Here is an 8,574-nt window from a genome sequence, read left to right as displayed (position 1 = left end):
CGTACTGTTCGTCTAGAAAATTAGAGACGAGTTTGACACCTTTGAAACGCCTGTACTTCCGGAAAAATCGCGCACAAATTCAATTCTTTATTTTATTTTAATTTCCCCTATTTCAATTTTATTTCAATTTTTTCCCCATCTTCTATCGTATCAACGCGATGGCTTGTCCCATTTGCTAGAGACACCCTGTATATTAAAGTCTTTCTTCGCGCTGATAATTGGCGATAGTCGAGCTTCGAAGCTCTTTACATATTCTCAGCTGTTTCTCAGACACGCAGAGTCACTGGGATAATTAAGATCGCGGCAAGCTGCGTAGAGAAAAACCTATATTTAGGCTTTCCTCGAGTAAAATGTGTTGAAATAAACGGTACGATGGTTCTCCAGATAGCTGAAATTACACGCTACCGTTCGAAAGTCCGAGATCATTCATTCCCAGTTCTCACTGATTTAAATTCATAACCTTCTCTGCTTGTAACGGATGCGGCAATAAGATGCGGCCACTTTCGGGCGATACGTTTTCACCGATGCTGCAGCTGCAATTGAAACTAAAAAAACGCTTCTATTCTTTGAAAAACCTACGATGCAATTATAATCGTTCGATTAATTATCTTTGCATGTTTAACGTAACTATCGTACCTATTCGAGCAATTCAAATAACTAAATCACGTACACATTATCAGTCTATATACGTAAATGTACGAATAAAACAGAAAGCAACGAGTACATACGAATAAAACATCGTTCGTTTGAATAACACCAATGAATAATAGTAACATCCGATAATCGGTGATCGGCTGGTTACTATTGCGTTGGCAACTAAGTGATTGAGGATTTTGTCATTAGGTGGTATTGCAAAATCCGCAGTCTCTTAATTGCCGATAAAACAGGTAGAAATAATTATTCTGACGATTGCTAAATCTGTTCGTTTCGACAGAAGACTGTTCTTTTTAGCTTTGTTGGTATAAAGTTGTATATTGGTTTCACTTGCTCTTCTTTGGTTATTTACGATACCGACTGAGCAGATAGATACACTACGGACATTTGTATTTGATATATTACACATTTGTAATATTAGGCTGTCGCAAAAGTGTCTTTCGCTATCTGCAGGTAGCTGCTTTATCTGGCGATGTTCATACAAATAGGAAACTTAACCCTTCGCACTGCGAATTTTATTTCAATTTCGTTACCAGCAGCTCGCAACGCTTTTGAGTGTTTTGTTTGAAATTTACTTTAACTAGAAAATAAGACAATTTAAATAAACAAAGGAAGACAGAAATTCACTTAAATACCAGTTTTGTTCGCACTATTGTTGTATCTTGGAATCTTTAAGTGTATGATATATCTTGAAACAATTTCTATGATGCAATCCTGCTTTTCTTCTATAAAAGAAGGTGGACATGAAAGAATGTCGAGTGGGACTGGACAAAGGAGCTCCTCAGATAAAAACTATCAGTTTCACACTCGACATAGGAGTGCAAAGGGTTAATCTGTCGAATAGTTTGTATCTTCAGTCACTTCAGCATACGTTTCGTTTGCATTAAAACAAAAAATGTAGCCTGTCTATCATTTTCCTATAAAACGAAAGAAACTTTTGGAACAACCTGATTCAAAGTAAAATATACAGTTAATTAGACATCGAGCGTGGAATTTACCTCCTTGCGAAAAAAAAAAAAAATATTTCTCATCTATTTGTTACTTACGTCGGTATATCGGTATCTCGTTTAACTCTCGTTTCAACCTCTCCAATATAATCGCGTGGATGAATGAAAACGAGACACCCTGTGTATAATATCCTTTGCACAGACACGCCCTCTTATTTACACGACCTATTCCACAACTAACCGTGAATGTCACCGTGACAAGTCGTTCGCAAGACACCGCGATGACATATCTTTCCTCTTTTGTCACACGTGCAACTGGCGAGACCGGCACACTGGCTCGTCCTTCTATCCTCGTAAACACGCGGCGCAACCGTCGTAAATTTATTCTTCACCCTCATCCGTAACGTCTCCACCATGTTTCCCTTACGACACTTTACCTATAACTTTGTCCTTTGGCTTGGATAATCTTACGTTGCAAATTACCATATAATGGCTACAATGTTAAGCTTCGTATTAGAACGTAAGTATCGGGACAGCTGCTCGTTTCATACGACAAATTACTTCGAATCACCAATTTTCCTGTTTCTCGAATCTTCCGTTTAGAAAAGACAGCAGAGCCACCAGTGTTTGTCTGGTAAATCCGCGTGACAGTAATATTAACACTTTACCGACCGATAGACGATTAATCGGCTTTCTGTCGCCGACGCTTACCGACCGATAGCCTATTAATCGGCTTTTTGTCGCCGACAATCTTTTTCATTATTTGAGCAGTAATTTGTTATTTAGTACTAAGGTATCTTGCTCGGTTGCGTCAGTTGCGTTGCATTGTAAGCTCCACACAGTTTTATATCAATTTGAAAAACTCACCGATCGCGATGAACGAAAAGAATAGTATCGGAGAGTCTAAACCGAAACACAACCGGCGCCAGAGAGAACCTGCGCCTGAGATGCCGGTCGGACGTGCATATGATGTTGAATCGCTAACGGTCGGTAAAGTGTTAACTACCTGGCTGCTTATACTTAATGCGTATAGAGTGCACGGAAAAGAACAGAGCGTAAATTAAATATGGCGAATAAGAAAGGATAAGCACGGATGATGGTTGGAACGAGACAGCGAGTAGCGGAAGCAGCTTCGTTGCATATTCAGCGCAGCCGAGTGAACGAGTTGGCGATCAAATATTACGACTGCGATAAGAAAGCGACTTTTACGGAGGGTTTACGGAGGAAGTTTAAACGACGTGGAGAGGTTCGAAGAGAAACGCGAGTGAATACGGTTGCGTACAAGGGAGAAGTTTAAAGTTTAAATTTAAGGCAGTTTCTCAAGGAGCGATATAAAAGTGGCATGAAAATGCTAATGTGAATTTTAAAACACAAGGTTTGTAACGTCGCGTCGTTCTTTCTACGATCGTATATGTATGTAGTTTTTCCATTTGCGGAGTCGATCGGTGTGGCTTCCGAGCAGCTCGTATATCAGGTCAAAACAAGCTCGTAACATTCCCACCTTCCACATTCATCAAACCTAAAACACCCCACCAACGAGCCGACCACTTCTCTTAGCTATCTTATCGCACCATCCAACCAATTCCTCCTCCATAGACGCAAAAACATACATTCGTTCCCCCACTCTAACGTTACGACACCACTTTTTCCACCCTCGTTGCGTCACGAACTCGAATCGCGCCGAATGCCACCAGTCGCTTTATTGTTTCTTCGTAGATTACCTCGCCTCTCGTTTCCACCACTCCGTGCCCGCTCCAGCGCCTCCCACTACGCCGCGCTGTGGGCGTGGCCTGCACCCAACCGCGTTGCTGCACGCTCCTACTCCCGTTCTCTGAAAAAGCAACTCTTACGACTGTAAATAAATTTTAACTCGAATATCTTAAGTTTTGGCGAACACGGTATGCACAGTGCTGGCGAGAACTGGTCCGTTCTACTTCATGAAATTTTAGTGGCAAAGCGCGTGATCGATGCATGCGCAAGTTCCTCAGTTTCCTCTACTTTTTGAACGCTTAACGAACTTGTCAGATATACTCTCGACCGTTGACCATTGTACCGTTACTCTCCAATAGAGTGCCTTTTCGTTACGTCCTATATCACGTGTTCCATCTTTACCATAGCATCAAATTTTTGTAATTACGTATACATTGCTACTTACTTGCTTATATAATTCGCTCTATACGTATAAAGAGCACAGAGAAGTGGGCGTGGGCCACGACAGTGCACCCCTCTGTCGGCCTCGTTTCACCGCCATGAATCGCAAGTGGCCACGCCCCCGCGTCTGGACCCATCTTCCTATTGGCCGTGGGCGTGAACCGCGTTTACCAGCAACTCAGCAAACTTGCGGACGCGTCGACCGACTCGCGGTTCACCGAGGCTATCCATAAAAAGCGTGCAGCGCTGGAGGAAAACGAAAGAAGGGGCGGGAGATGGAAAGGCTCTGAGCTCTTGAAAAATTCGTATCGCTATCCCCACCTATGCGATGTACGGTAGCAAGCACGCGCGAAATACAAGCTCGATCGATGCACGCAGGAAACGTCGTTAACTGCTCGTTGCACAGCGTGTATACATATCGGGCGGAGGGCGTAAGTGAATCAATAATCACACGTTGCATATAAATCAATTTTTATTGCAATTAATATTTAAGTATCGGTTACGCGCGTTAATATTCAGACACGCCGCAATCTCTGCGTTCGTTGCTTCGCGTAATAAGGTGATTTAAATACGCAGCGCGTTCTGTCTGAGAGGACGAACCGTCTCATCGTAACTCGAAAACACGTAAACGTCTTCGCTGAGGCGACACGGAGCAACTTTTTCTCGCCGCTCGTTGCTGAATATCGTTTAGCTTGGGCAAAAAATTGCTGCAACTTACCGTTTGTTGGAGACGTTCTGCGGAAGGTGGAGCAACGACAGACGTTGCTCGATGTTGGTAAAGTTGCTGAACGCAGGCGAGAGGCTTCACGGTGTAGAAAATACAAATGATGCGAAATGAAGAGTCGAGGCAGAGATAAATCGCGATGAAGACAAAGTCGCTGAGATTAAACGCTGCGAATAGACGGGTTTTGCCTGCTCGCAGACGAATAATTTACCCGATACGGCCGGATATGTCGGCTACTCGCGGGATATAGGTCGTTATAATATAAGCGTAAGAAAGAAAAAGCTGGCGACATTAAACATCTCATAAAATATTACAACTACCTATCTTTAAAACCGTGAGATCTCGATGGCTCGCCATAAGCGATCATCGCGCGAAATCTCATTACGAAGTTCGTGCGTATGTAAGTACGTGGACAGTTACATAGACAGCGATGCTACGTATGTACAGGGTGTTTAACTGAAACTAATCGCGTACAGTCGATCACAGAGATCTCGTATCGCGCGTAGAACCCGTAGAAACATCAAATATAAATGTAAGTATATGACGCGTTAGCTGTTATGAATTCTGTCGGCGCGTTGATTAGATATCCGGATGTTAACTTTATTAAGAGGAAAGAAGCGAAGGAACGTGAAACAGTACAACGTTAGGAAAATTACACCAAGTACAGATGTTACGTGCACTCGCATGAAATCACGATACGCTGTATTCTCGACGTGGAAAAAATTGAAGATTTCTGAACGAGAAGAGAACTTCTGACGCAGCCAGGCAGTCGAGCTTTGTCTAGCTTTTGGCATCCCCTTTAGAAATACACGTATCAACGACGATTGTACGGTACTGTACACGTAACCATAACAAAGCGGGATTTTGGTTTCTTCGGTTAGATGCAGAAAATTCCATAGACTTTCCTTACTTTTGGTAGAATTTCCAATCAGCCACCTCCGTGATCGCGCTAAATAAACGATGCCTCGATGTGAACCGACAGCGTCCACTGACACCGTAGTCATCATTTTGGTTCATAATTTTACCAACAGCCAGACTGTGGATTTTTCATTGCAAATTCGTGCTTTCGCAATTTTACGTTTGCTACGGAATGCACAAAAGTCTGGTAGAAATGATCTAGAAGCAACGCGAATCACAAGAACGGAACTGCATTCCTACGTTCCCTCATCCGCGTTTTCACATTCCGTACGCTACGCGGAATCGCTGAACCTCGCAGCCGGTTAATAGATTGATCAGTAGCACGGATAAAACGATTGCTCCGCCAGCCGTTTATCTGGCTATCCGCTTCTTTTCGCTCGTCCGTCTTTTTGCCCGGACGAGCAGCCAATTCGACGAATTCAATAACTCGCCGGACCGCGTGCTCGACCGTCGACCCTGCCCCCACTCCGTCAATTATCCCCACCAAGGCAGTCGCGCGTTTCAGAGGCGAGACATCATTGGCGGCGGGGAGTGGCGGCCACGCCCACTCGCGTGGCTACAGCGACGCGTCACGCTCCACAGAACCGGATCGTCCGGTGCGCGCTCCGTATTTAGCAGCGCACGAACGTGCGAACCAGCTTCGCAGACCAACCCTCCGCAAAGCGGTTACAGAGGAAAGGGAATGGTTTTTTCGAGTCGGTTTGGTTCGAGTCGATCCAACGAAATCGATCGATTTCGCTCGATCTTGCGTACGATGCAGACGGTTTTGTTTCGATTTTTTGCAGGAAGGGGCGAGGACAAAAGGATTTGTATAGTTGAGTTTTAGGGATCGAACGACAAGGAACGTATAAGGAATTATTCAGTTGCAGTTGAGGTGAAAGAATACGTGAAAGATATCCGATCTTATATTACGAAGCAAAAGAGAATTGCAGGTACGTACGTGATTAGAATCGAGTTAAAAAAATTTAGAATTATTTGCAAAATTTCGGGTAGGAAAAATTGCAACTGCTATAAGAAAATTCGGAAAAACCGGTAATTACCTATTACGCGTTAAAATGTGTTATATTAAATTCTTCTTTCTTTCTCGATGTTTTGCTATTATAGCGTAATTATTTTGCTCATAAACTGACCTTTAATATAGCTAAATATGGCACGGTTCTAAGCTAAAAACTAGTATCGTAGATTTCTACGTTGAACGCCATGGGATATCGTTGGATCTTGCGTCAAGGTCAGCTGCGTCTTAATTTCGACTAATGAAAAAAATTATGTCAAGACAGAGCCTAAATTAAGTCCATTTGCGAGCACAGGGTACGATGATAACACGTACGTACGCTTATGTGACTTTGAGCGTTGAACTGAGGCGCGCGAGTCAGCGTGCGCTCGACGATTCCTTTGTATTCGTCGCTCCAAGGACACCTATGGCGTCCGCGATCGCTCGACGACTGATCGTCGCTTGCGTCGAATCGCCGCATCTGTCATCGCGCCGATGCTGCTTACCGAGTCCAGTCGTCGAGAATCCGCGGGGGTTCGTGTCATTCGATAGACGCGCGATGTTTTTACCGATGACGATTCATCGACACCGAACTTGACCAACGATAACGAAATACGACACGGGGTTCACTCAACCGCTTGCAGTAAACTCGGATAATTGCTAGACTTTACGGTATCGTAGGTATCGATCTGCGTTCCATTTAAAAAAAGTCGAGGTGATTTTGAAATTTCCGGAAAGATCGTCGTATCTGCGAAAATAACGGAGATATTCAACCGTTGACTCTTCTCGCACCCTGCCGTATATCGTTAATCGTCGTTTTCCTCGATGAGAGCTGTCGTCGATAAAGACTTCTATCGTCGATAAATCGTTGTCGACTTTTACCGACAGCTTCGGTTTCGTGCGTGAAAGATGCAATTTTCTTACGACAGACTCTCTTCTCGTTTCTCCCTGTTCGCTTAACAAATTCGATTTCAACGTGTCAAAGTACCACGTTATCCATCTTAGTCGCAAGGTTTCGTACGTTTCGTATTCTTATTCTCCCAACAATGACCTGTCAACATCGTACGATAGCATCGTACGCGATTCGACAGCCCCTTCTACAAACATGCTCTATACAGTATAGTTAATTCCGTCTTTAAATGCCGTGGCGTTCTTCGTCGTTCATCAAAGTGCTTCTCTAACACTTATACACTCGTGGCTCCCTCTAATTCTCCGGCGCGTCTCATGCTCGAATATTGCCCTGTTATTTCGTTTCCGTGTTACGAATGTCATGACGTTCATACGTTGTCATACGACGTATGTCATACGTTGTCATATCATACGTTGATCGACAGTGTGCAGCATAGATCGAATGCGATTATCTTCTCACGCCGACCCGTGTCTATTTATAATCACAATTACAATTCGATTCTGTCGCGTCTGGGATTAACGATTATCGAGTAACGCTGCACCGTGTTTACCGTTTATATATAAACTTGTCAACTGGCTCATTCTTCACACATTCGTCCACACATTCTCTACAAATTTAATTTTTCTACTCTAGTGCGACTAAGAACTCGTGCTCTCTTCGTAACCGAAACCCATCGCACACATCACGGCCTTAATATTGTAACTATAAGTGCCAGCAATCTCTGCCGCGAACTTAACTTATTCCGTGACTATGTACATTTAGCCTCGATATAGTGTATTTAATATAGTAGCAACTCTTAAAGTCATTTGCGCGATATCGTGTGAACTAGTCTTTTCTCTTCCTGTCTCGTTTGCGTTATATATTATTTTATTTTATTTTGTGTTACATTTCTGTTACGTTGTGTTACGTTACTTACACCAGCTGTGACAGGCATTTCAAAGATAGTAATAAAAAACAGCGTCGGTAAGTTCCGTGTCAGTTAGATAATATCGACTGGACCTGCACCCTGCTAGGATAAGGTAGGGTTGAAAGTTACGACCTGTAACTCGAGGTCTTTTGTAATCCTGTTCAGTGGCTCCTCCAATCGGAAATGAAGCTTGTTCGATTGGGGACAGTTAGATATTGCAGGACTGTATGCTCGATCCTTGGCTGAACAACCGCGACATCATCGGTTCGATGGCTTCGACAGTGGCACCTGTAAGTTTCGAACGGACAGATAGTAATCGATGGAAAGTCGATAATAAACCTGCCGCTGAAACTTAATGCTATACCGTGCATA

Source organism: Bombus vosnesenskii, unplaced genomic scaffold (genome assembly GCF_011952255.1).
Source record: "Bombus vosnesenskii isolate JDL3184/JDL3185 unplaced genomic scaffold, Bvos_JDL3184-5_v1.1 scf7180000013349, whole genome shotgun sequence".
Taxonomy (NCBI): Eukaryota; Metazoa; Arthropoda; class Insecta; order Hymenoptera; family Apidae; genus Bombus; species Bombus vosnesenskii.
This window is presented reverse-complemented; position numbering follows the sequence as displayed.